Source organism: Mesoplodon bidens, assembly GCF_964165515.1.
Source record: "Mesoplodon bidens genome assembly, chromosome: 14".
Classification (NCBI taxonomy): Eukaryota; Metazoa; Chordata; class Mammalia; order Artiodactyla; family Ziphiidae; genus Mesoplodon; species Mesoplodon bidens.
In genome coordinates this window covers 72,664,098-72,676,220 of record NC_138170.1, presented here as the reverse complement: position 1 = coordinate 72,676,220, position 12,123 = coordinate 72,664,098, and the positions used below count along the sequence as shown (strand labels likewise).

General features: G+C 39.7%; 1 protein-coding gene across 2 annotated transcripts in view; it reads left to right on the top strand.

The window, feature by feature from the left end:
• LOC308627785 (uncharacterized protein) overlaps positions 1 to 12,123 on the top strand; it is a 347,900-nt gene that overhangs the window by 292,766 nt on the left and 43,011 nt on the right. For both annotated transcript variants that reach the window (XR_014017439.1, XM_081254172.1), the window contains exon 6: positions 10,964 to 11,046. The gene's annotated coding sequence lies outside the window, so the exon portion shown is untranslated. The remainder of the gene's footprint in view (positions 1 to 10,963; positions 11,047 to 12,123) is intronic.

Below are 12,123 nucleotides of genomic sequence, written 5' to 3'. Positions count from 1 at the left end.
ATCAGGATATACTTTTCTCATTTCCATTAAATCAGTCACTGGTGGGTAGGACCCTTGGGACCCTTTTCCTGGCCCTCTGATTTTACCCTAGTTAACCCTGCTCAGTTTATTCCTGGTGAAGGTACACCGTCTCCTCCACAGGCCTTTTAACTAACTTGTAAGGATTAATTTCTGAGCCAAATAGCACTATATCTGCCATGGGGGGCCAGGGGCCAGGGGTTTATAGAGGCAAGGATGCAAATTATAAATTTAAGGAACTGTCTAAATGCTGACATTCACATTTTTAGAGTGCATACAGAACAGAAAGCACATGATTATGGAACTAGTCACTTCACATGCTTAACCTCAAGCATTGGGAGAAAGACCACTCCAGGGGGTGGATTGTGTTTCCAAAGTGTCCATAAGTAGCAAGATGAGACGAGAGAGCAATAAAGAGAAGGTACACATAGGGTAACTAGAGGAAGTCTGACACAGTCCTTTAAAAGATAGGGCAAATGAACATCCTGGACCAGAAAGTGAGGGGGATGCTCAAGGAATCGTGGAGTGCGTCAAAGGACAAAGGAGCCAGCTTGTAGGGACTTACAGTGAACAAATCTGGGACAATTTGGGCCTCAAAATAAGTAATGATAGCAGTGGTTTACAATCTAATGAATAAAACAAGAATTCATGAATCCATAGAGTAATATAAATAAATAAATGAATATATAAATAAATGAAGAAGAGGAAAGTCTTCCTTTCAGTGGAATGCTACCTAATAGTTATTTGAGAAGTGATGGAGTTAGAAAACTAGTAATGAATGCTAAAATTAGCAGGTGAATGTTTGATGAGAGATAGAGTGGTTATATTGTCTCAACCACAAATTACTTAGTATCTCTTCATAAATTGCATTATTTACAAGGTGAAAATAATAATCTTATACTGAAGGACAGCAATTTAACCAAGTGATTCAAAGCTAATATTCAGCAATATACCAATACTGGGATGAATCACTAACATGTGCCTTTTGCTATGACACACTGAGATAGACATAAAATTGCATACGTAATACTTCTGGCAAAATGTATAACCTGAATATAAAGAGGATCAAATATTGGACAGACAAAACCAAGGGCAATGCTACAAAAAAACCAGCATGGGCTCTTCAGAATTTCATAGGTCAAGAAAGACAAAACATAAGACTGAGTAACTGTTCCAGGTTAAAGGAGAACAAACAGGCAAGACAACCAAAAGCTACCCATGATTCTGAATTAGACACTGAACTGGGGAAAAAAAGTTAAAAGGAAATTAATGGGAAAATTAATGATTTTTAACATCTTTATTGGAGTATAATTGCTTTACCTTGTTGTGTTAGTTTCTGCTGTATAACAAAGTGGAGCAGCTATACGTATACTTACATCCGCATATCCCCTCCCTATTGTTTCTCCCACCCACCCTCCCTATCCCACCCCTCTAGGTGGTTACAAAGCACTGAGCTGATCTCCCTGTGCTATGTGGCTGCTTCCCACTAGCTATCTATTTTACATTTGGTAGTGTACGTATGTCCATGCCACTCTCTCACTTCGTCCCAGTTTACCCTTCCCCCTCCCCATGTCCTCAAGTCCATTCTCTACGTCTGTATCTTTATTCCTGTCCAGCCCCTAGGTTCTTCAGAACCATTTTTTTTGTTTGTTTTTAGATTCCATATATATGTGTTAGCATATGGTATTTGTTTTTCTCTTTCTGACTCACTTCACTCTGTATGACAGTCTCTAGGTCCATCCACCTCACTACAGATAACTCAATTTCATTTCTTTTTATGGCTGAGTAATATTCCATTGTATATATGTGCCACATCTTCTTTATCCATTCATCCGATGATGGACACTTAGGTTGCTTTCACGTCCTGGCTATTGTAAATAGAACTGATTTCTTTCCTTCTGATAACTTTGGGTTTTTGTTTTTGTTTTTCTTTCTCTAATTGCTTTAGGTGTTAGGTTACGTAGTTTACTTGAGATTTTTCTTGTTTCTTGAGGTAGGATTGTATTGCTACAAACTTCCCTCTTAGCTTGTGCTGCATCGCATAGGTTTTGGGTCGTCGTGTTTTCCTTGTCATTTGTTTCTAGGTATTTTTTTTTATTTCCTCTTTGATTTCTTCAGTGATCTATTGGTTATTTAATAGCGGATTGCTTAGCCACCATGTATTTGTATTTTTACAGTTTTTTTCCTGTAATTGATATCTAGTCTCATAGCGTTGTGGTCGGAAAAAATACTTGATACGATTTCAATTTTCTTAAATTGATTGATTTGTGACCCAAGATATGATCTATCCTGGAGAATGTTCCATGAGCAGTTGAGAAGAAAGTGTATTCTGTTGTTTTTGGATGGAATGTCCAATAAATATCAATTAAATCCGTCTTGTTTAATGTGTCATTTAAAGCTTGTGTTTCCTTATTTATTTTCATATTGGTTGATCTGTCCATTGGTGAAAGTGAGGTGTTAAAGTCCCCTGCTATTATTGTGTTACTGTCGATTTCCCCTTTTATAGCTGTTAGCATTTGCCTTATGCATTGAGGTGCTCCTATGTTGGGTGCATAAATATTTACAATTGTTATATCTTCTTTTTGGATTGATCCATTGATCATTATGTAGCATCATTCTTTATGTCTCTTTTAATCATCTTTATTTTAAAGTCTACTTTGTCTGATATGAGAATTTCTACTCCAGCTTTCTTTTGATTTCCATTTGCATGGAATACCTTTTTCCATCCCCTCACTTTCAGTCTGTATGTGTCCCTAGGTCTGAAGTGGGTCTCTCATAGACAGCATATATACAGGTCTTGTTTTTGTATCCATTCAGCCAGTCTGTGTCTTTTGGTTGGAGCATTTAATCCATTTACATTTAAGGTAATTATCGATATGTATGTTCCTATTACTGTTTTCTTAATCATTTTGGTTTGTTATTGTAGGTCTTTTCCTCCTCTTGTGTTTCCTGCCTAGAGAAGTTCCTTTAGCATTTGTTGTAAAGGTGGTTTGGTGGTGCTGAATTCTCTTAGCTTTTGCTTGTCTGTAAAGGTTTTAATTTCTCCTTCAAATCTGAATGGGATCGTTGCTAGGTAGAGTAATCTTGGTTGTAGGTTTTTCCCTTTCATCAGTTTAGATATATACTGCCACTCCCTTCTGGCTTGCAGAATTTCTACTGAAAGATCAGCTGTTAACCTTATGGGGATTCCCTTATATGTTATTTGTTGCTTTTCCCTTGCTGCTTTTAATATTTTTTCTTTGTATTTAATGTTTGATAGTTTGATTAATATGTGTCTTGGCATGTTTCTCCTTGGATTTTTCCTGTATGGGACTCTCTGCATTTCCTGGACTTGATTTACTGTTTCCTTTCCCATATTAGGGAAGTTTTCAACTATAATCTCTTCAAATATGTTCTCAGTCCCTTTCTTTTTCTCTACTTCATCTGGAACCCTATAATTTGAATGTTGGTGCATTTAATATTGTCCCAGAGGTCTCTTGAGACTGTCCTCAATTCTTTCCATTCTGTTTTTCTTTATTCTGCTCTGTGGTAGTTATTTCCACTATTTTATCTTCCAGGTCACTTATCCGTTCTTTTGCTTCAGTTATTCTGCTATTGATTCCATCTAGAGAATTTTTAATTTCATTTATTGTGTTGTTCATCATTGTTTGTTTGCTCTTTAGTTCTTCTAGGTCCTTATTAAACGTTTCTTGTATTTTCTTCATTCTATTTCCAAGATTTTGGATCACCTTACTCTGAATTCTTTTTCAGGTAGACTGCCTACTTCCTCTTCATTTATTTGGTCTGGTGGGTTTTTACCTTCTTACTTCATCTGCTGCGTATTTCTCTGTCTTCTCATTTTGCTTAACTTCCTGTATTTGGGGTCTCCTTTCAGCAGGCTGCAGGTTCACAGTTCCCATTGTTTTTGGTGTCTGCCCCCAGTGGGTAAGGTTGATTCAGTGGGTGGTGTAGGCTTTCTGGTGGAGGGGACTGGTGCCTGTGTTCTGGTGGATGAGGCTGGATCTTGTCTTTCTGGTGGGCCAGACCTCATCCGGTGGTGTGTCTGTGAACTTATGATTTTCACAGACAGCCTCTCTGCTAATTTGTGGGATTGTGTTCCTGTCTTGGTAGTTATTGGCATGGGGTGTCCAGCACTGGAGCTTGCTGGTCGTTGAGTGGAGCTGGGTCTTAGCATTGAGATGGAGATCTCTGGGAGAGCTTTCGCTGTTTGATATTACATGGGGCCGAGAGGTCTCTGGTGGTCCATTGTCCTGAATTTGGCTCTCCCACCTCAGAGGCTCAGGCCTGACAGCCAGCCAGAGCACCAAGACCCTGTCAGCTACATGGCTTTTGGGAAGACTGAGGTCTCTGCCAGCGTTCAGTAGGTGTTCTGTAGGAGTTGTTCCACATGTAGATGTATTTTTTTTTTTTTTTTTTCTTTTTGCGGTACGCGGGCCTCTCACTGCTGTGGCCTCTCCCGTTGCGGAGCACAGGCTCCGGACGCGCAGGCCCAGCGGCCATGGCTCACGGGCCCAGCCGCTCCGCGGCATATGGGATCCTCCCAGACCGGGGCACGAACCCGTATCCCCTGCATCGGCAGGCGGGCTCTCAACCACTGCGCCACCAGGGAGGCCCCTGTAGATGTATTTTTGATGTATTTCTGGGGAGGAAGATGATCTCCACGTCTCACTCCTCTGCCATCTTGAAGGTCCTCTCTCTTCACGCCGCTTGTTGCTAGAGGATCCACATTTCATCTGGAAAGGACATAAATCTGGCAATCTCACTTCAGGCCTAGCCCATCCACCTTTTCTCCTTTGTGCTTAGTCTGTCTCACTTGCTCATAGCAGGCCCCATGCAGAGGCCTTGCCCCCGGCCCTTCAGACGAGAGTTCCATGTGAAACGGCTGAGCCGACACCTCAGCTCGGGACATGCACTGAAACTTCTCACAGGACACTCAACTCAGATGGTGGCGGGCCGTGAGCAGAGACACTATGTACACCGCACAGTGTGATCTCAAATGAATGCTGTTTAAATGTGGACTGTGAGTTAGATAATTGTATTACCTCAATTCTTAATTTTCATACCTGTATTATGATTATTTTTGAGTGTGTACTTGTTCTTAGAAAATACACACTGAAGTATTTGGGGGAAAAGGGACATGATGTCTTGAGGTTACTCTTAAATGAATGAGAAAAAATAACATGCATATATGCATGTAAAATAATATATGGGAGAGAGGGAGAGGGAGAATGATAAAATAAATGGGTCAGAATATAAATGTTTGGGCAACCCAAGTAAAGGTTATACATGAGTTCCTTATACTATTCTTGCAACTTTTCTGTAAGACTGAAATTATATCACAATTAAAAAGACCAAAATTAGGCACATTATGTGTCTGACTAGATTCCATCACAATAAGGCATGAAAAACTCCAATTAAGCTAAAGAGTTAAAGCACCGCCGAAAGCAAATAAGACAGTTAACTAAGGGATGTATAAACCTTGTTTAGTTGAATCAGGCTGACAGGGAAGTTTGTGTTAAGACAGTTTGTAGAAGCACAGCTTATAATGAGCTACCATATTCATGCCCCAATTACTGGACTCATCAAAACATATTTTCTTCAGTTGTGAAAATAGGATCAAAATAACTAACTTGCAAGGGCTTTTTGTTAGGTTGTTTAAAATAATGGATAGGTAGATATTGCAACCGTGCTCGACATGCAGAAAATGCGCAATAAATATTGCCCATTTAACATCTATCTCCACTGGCTTTTCCAGATATCCTTTTGATGCCATGTGTAAAATTTGTCTAATTCCATCTCAAGGATATTCAGCTTTGAGCCCATGGAAGCTTATTCCTGAGACGTAGGCTACCGCTTCATGACCCATAAGAAACAGCTCCTATCATAACCCTGAAGGGAAGAAACATAACACTTGAGAATTAGGATAATAATGAACACTTTTCTTTCCATTTCAGAATTATTCAAATGTATAGTCAATGGATCCCAGTGGAGGCATTATTTCTCTCTTCAGTTTCTGCCTGAAGACTTTGTACCATATTTCTCCCTTAGAACAAACATGGGAAAGTGTTCTGGGAAAAGGAGTATTTTAGTGAATCAATAAGTAGGATGTTTTCTTTAAAAGGACTACAAATTCTTTCCATGTTTTTTTTTCCTTAGAAACATGGGTGCACATGTTTAGAATCTAATCAGCCAAATTAATAGACTCCAGTGGCAAAGAAGTAAATTGAGAACTAGGATTTTGACATTTTTATATTACTTCCATAATGGGTATTTCTATTGCTTGGTGATGTTTTAATTCTATTCTCCAAATGTAGTGAACACCAGCACTGTGCTAAAAACTAAGGAGGTACCTCAAGAAGTAGAAAAACACTCTTTACCCCAAATTATGCTGTGCATAAGATCCATCATGCTTTCAAAAATCATGAAAAATGCAATGTGATAAAAAGACAAAATGAGTGACACATAATATATTATATAGACGATGAGAAAGTTGAGTGAGCCAAATGGGGCCACTGACAGATTCAGGAATCTTAGTGGAAAGGGTGGAGGTGGCAATTAGAGATTTCAGATGCATACTATGTTAGTAGTACTTCCTGGCTCCTGAGTAGTTTCATCTAAGCCACTTACAATTGTTCTGTGCATTGAAATTATATCTGTACCAATCAAATAATTTGTTCAGATAATTCAGGGTATAAATTTTAATAAATTTACAATAGGGGTACTTATTTCTGGGTTTTGAGCACGTTGGCAAGCCTGTTGTTGCTTCAGCATCAGCACTTAAAATCATGCACAAAAATGTCTTGTTCCTTTGTGAAGCTGCCTGGTAGAATTTGCCACTTATACCAATCAGTTCCAACCACTAGTCAATCAAGTAGCAAGCGTGGGAGAAATAAAACTGAATCATGCATTTAATAAATATTTGCTGAATCAAATTAGCAGTTTTAGGAGAGGCAGAATGTAACATGGAAACAGAACTGGATTCTAGCCAGACAAATGACGTTTCTCCCACTTTAAAAATATGTGACCTTGTTTATTCATCTGTAAAATGGGAACAGTGATGCCTCCAGAACCAGTCTCACAGAACTGTCATAAAGGTGAAATTAAATGCGTATAAAGTTGTTTTCTACAGTGTATGTCTGTGTGTCACAATAATTTCTTTCTTTTCAGTAAAACCATATTAGTTATGCTTTATGTTATTAAATCATTGCTTATTTTATATCCCTGATATATAGTTTTAGATTTCCTGATACTTGTGACTAATACAAAAGTGGAAATAAAACATGTAAGAAACAACACAACTCTTTTTCAGAAAAGGGATAGACTTACTTTCAGCTTCTCTCAGACGGTCATTTAAGACTGAGGGCAGGAGAGACCACAGAGGAAAGACTTCCGAAGTATAACGGCTCCTGGAGTGATGCTTACGTAGCTAGCTCATAAAGCTAAAATCCCCTCCAATAAAAAATATCGCTGGGGGCTTCCCTGGTGATGCAGTGGTTGAGAGTCTGCCTGCTGATGCAGGGGACACGGGTTCGTGCCCCGGTCCGGGAAGATCCCACATGCCGCAGAGCAGCTGGGCCCGTGAGCCATGGCCGCTGGGGCTGCGCGTCCGGAGCCTGTGCTCTGCAACGGGAGAGGCCACAGCAGTGAGAGGCCCGTGTACTGCAAAAAAAAAAAAAAAAAAGTCCCTGGGAGGCCTTGTCTGTATAGAACATTGTAGTGGCTACTGCCACTTGGGTCAAGTGAAACTTGTTGTGCGATTCTGGTTATTATTGCCAGAGCTAAGTCAGCGTGTTTGGACTAGCTACAAAAAAAAATTTTTTTAATTAAAAAAATAAATAAATAAAAATTAAAAAGCTAAATTTCTCCTAAATGAAAGACTACTACAATGTAAGCTCAAAGAAGGCAGGGTATTGTTCTAAAAAGACAATGGAACCCTAGTGCCTAGAACAGTGTTGGGTACATAATAGGTTGTTGGATTAATGCAAAAATAAAATGTTCTGGTGAAAAATTCTGCTCAGGGGGGTGAGCCATATCAGAGAGTGTCTGATCCATAAAGATACTCTCTCTTTGAAGGTTTGAGTGTTAGATGACTCATGACAAGTCACTCAACACTATACTATTTCTTTTTTTTTTTTTTTTTTGCGGTACGCAGGCCTCTCACTGTTGTGGCCTCTCCCATTGCGGAGCACAGGCTCCGGACGCGCAGGCTCAGCGGCCATGGCTCACGGGCCCAGCCGCTCCGCGGCATGTGGGATCTTCCTGGACCGGGGCACGAACCCGTGTCCCTTGCATCGGCAGGTGGACTCTCAACCACTGCGCCACCAGGGAAGCCCTTTTTTTTTTTTTTTTGAGGTCATCCATTTACTTAATTGTAACGTTGCTGCTTCTTGCACGAGATCTGATCAACACCCAGGTCAAGGCCCTGTGATGGGTTTTATTCATCTTTTCTGCTTCCCTCTGGGTAAGTGAAGCCCGGTTGGAGTGGGGATTGGCAACGTGCTCACGCTGATGCCAAGCGGAGCTCCCAAAACATGCAGGCATTTATGGGTCAGGAGTGGGTCACAGGCACAGGGGTGTCAAATGACATGCCCCTTGGGAGGGCTAGGAAACTGGAGGAGCCTCTTCAGCAGGGGGCTCCTGGGCCACATGGGAGAAATGGGGAAAGGGCTCTGGAACCTGAAAGGAAGGCCCCTGCACTACCAGAGTAGGGCACTGTGGTGGTCAGGGTTCTCCAGAAAATAGAACCGCTAAGATGTACATATACATAGGAAAAGACTTACTCTACAAAATTGACTTACACAGTCATTGAGGCTGACAAGTCCCAAGATCTGCAGGGTGTGTCGGCCAGCTGGAGATCAAGGAGAGCCAATGGTGTAGCTCCAGTCTGAGTCTGAAGATCTATACTATTTCTTTGTTGGTACTCCAAATGTTTTTTTTCTTTTTAAACTGAGGTGATTTAATATTATACTTCTATACTGAGGAGATATGAACCAATCCTTCGTATCCATGCAGGAACTCCTTAACTATGTAGCTTGGGAGTAATGCATCCTTGCAAGCTTCAACAGCACAATTATTACAAAGAGAAAAACAAATCTTCCCTTGGGTACTCAATAGAAAGATATTATTTTGTTCTACCTAAAGCCAGGAAGCCTTTCAATATTGTTTGTGCTATTGCAGCAGAAAGCATTTTGTAGAAACCCACATACAAGCAATTTGTGGAGAGCATTAGCAGAATGTTTGCACTGGAAGAGTTAGGCCCTGACTGAATGTATCTCTATCTTACACAGCATTCAATAATACCAGGAATGGTCAGAACAATAGAAATAGTGTCAGTGAGTTCTCTTATGGAAACCAAAGTATCTGTACTTTAAATGCTGAGTTCTGTAATACAGTGCTCTGTAACAACAACAACAACAAAAAAAAACGGAGGAAGAGGAGGAGAAGAGGAAAGACAATGACTCTCACATAAATAAATGGTCTTCCAACTGGAGAATTACAGAATCAGGACTAGGAAACAGGAGCAAAATCCATATCGAAACCACTTCATTACAGAGCATTAGTATTAGAGTTAATACAAGAATCACAATGCAGTTATTTCTGGATATGATTGTAATTTGAAAGTGTCTGTATATTCCCAAGTTATGTGTTTGGCAAACAGTATACAATTCACATTCAGTAGTGTGTGCTCAATCATTTTCAACTAAAGCTTTGCCATCTTATTGTTGACATTTAAGTTCTAATTTAGGAGAGGCATAAGACCAAGTGTACCCAACCAACAACTTTAGTTACTATATATATGCAACTATTGAGTGGCCTAGGGGTCAGTCCTCTTTAGAGTGGCATCAAGATTGGGTATCCTCTTGTTTGAGCGGACAGTGTTTTCCACAGGCACAAGATATTCAAATCTTTCCTTCCTTCTTTCTAGTATCAAAATCTACTTATCCTCCAAGTTCCCACTCGCATCTCACTTTCTCCACAAGGCTTTCCTCAGTTATTCTGGAACATGCATCCATTTCATGTACTGAATTCCCATAGAGTTTGTTGTCTACCATACTTTTTGTTGTTGTTATTACTTTACAAGAACTTATATTACTGCTAACCTGTTATATATATATTTGGTATCCTCAAAGAAAAAGGGTGATTTGGGGGAGGCAGTGTTGGTGAAGGGGAAGACATCCTTCATTTAATATTTACCCGAAGCAGGGCCTTGATAAGAAGTCACTGGATGAATATAAACAGAAGTAAATGTCTATTCAACTGGCACTATGTTTAGAAAAATGTGGGAGAAAGGTAATAGAGGAATAGCCAAGGAGTCAAGGAGTTTTCTTCTGAAATCACATCAAGAATCTGGTGCAAAAGATGGGCCTTTAAAACTCCTGGTTCAGCAGTTGGAATTGAAAGAGCCTCTGGGATGCAAAAGGAGAGTCATTCTATCCCAACTAAAATCGAGAGCTTGGTGGTTCTGTGAACCACCAGCATTGAAATGGCAGAAATGAATACAACACTCACTTGTGCCTCACTTGATAGTAGCTGCTGCAAAGTGGAGAACTTTCTATAAACCTGTGAAGAGTTAATATACAGTCATCCCTTGGTGTCCGTAGGGACTTGGTTCCAGGAGCCCTAGCAGATACCAGAATCCGTGGATGCTCAAGTCCCTTGTATAAAATGGTATAGTACAATTAAAACATTCGGCCCTCCATATCTGTGGGTTTTGCATCCTGGATTCAACCAAATTTCAGTCCGTGGTTGGTTGAATCCCTGATGCAAAACCTGTGGATAGGAAGGGCCTACTGTAATAGTTTATTCCACATGAGCCGTTTTAACCACACAGGGGGTTAATGGTCGTACCTGGAAGTATCAATTTAAAATATTAGCCTAGATGGAAAGAATGGTCAGGTCATGGTTCTAGGGGATCACCTGTCGTGTTACTCTTGTTGGCATACAGCTACTGAAGTTGAGGCGTTGAGTCAACCTGAAGTTGAGATGTTGAAGTTTGGAAAACATCATGTAAAGAATGATCACCCTAAGGTAATGAAATTCATGCTTCTTCCTTCTTATATTGAATGACTAGGTTCTGGACTAAAAGATGTCTATCATGCTGAAGAATTTAACCCAGGCCCACATAATCTGCTATTTTGATAAGGCTACACATTAGAAATAAACCTGAAAATCCAGTAGAGCTCATAAGCATTTCAGGATGCTGTCTTACATTTTATTTATATTCTTCTAAATTATTAGGTGCCCAATGTGCCAAGCTGTTTGACTGTAAAAAAGAAAAGAAAAAAATAAAAGGAGCTGACTTTTTCCTGAGGAATTTTTTTCCTACCCGTGTTCCTATCAGAGTATATGGTACTTGCAAAAAATAACAACTAATTATGTGGTCTCCGTTATAAATTTCTTACCACTATTTCGGATGCATATCCCTTGTTATCTTCAAAAGGTTATTCGGCATTTGAAATTCAAAAGGAAGGTGTTACCTGCTATCTTGCATAAATCTCTAACAATTGCAAATGGAATATATTATCGTCAGATCCGATTGCTTATATCCAATCTTGCCTCATCCCAGCATTTGTAAAGGTAAATGCATAGTAACTTGCTTCTTATTTTCTTGGAATTCAAAATTGTGCATATAAATGAGACTATCCATGTTGTGCAATTCCTCACAGACTGTCTTTTTCCATTACTGCTCTCATATGAGTATGTTACACTGAATGGTGAGAAGGGCTGGGAAACTTTATTAACTCTAACTGAAATATAACAGGACATTCTTTTTAAATGCAAGTGAGGGAAAACAAATATCAACTTTATTCCTACTATTCAACATAAGGATTGTAAATACACACAGTACTTGTTGGGATGCTCCTAAATTCTCTAAGGTCATTGTATTGATTGACTATTATGAGATTTTATACTGAAATCTCTTTGTTGAAAGTTTTCCAAAGTGCAAATCCATTTGGACTGTAATCTGCATACTCAACAATACAGATTAGTAGACTAGAATTACCTAACTCAATCTAGTAAACATTTATTGGGTACCTACTCTTTCTCATCACCACACTAGGTTCTGGGGGGACAGGAAGTCAAGCAGGGCCCTGTCCCTGTCAA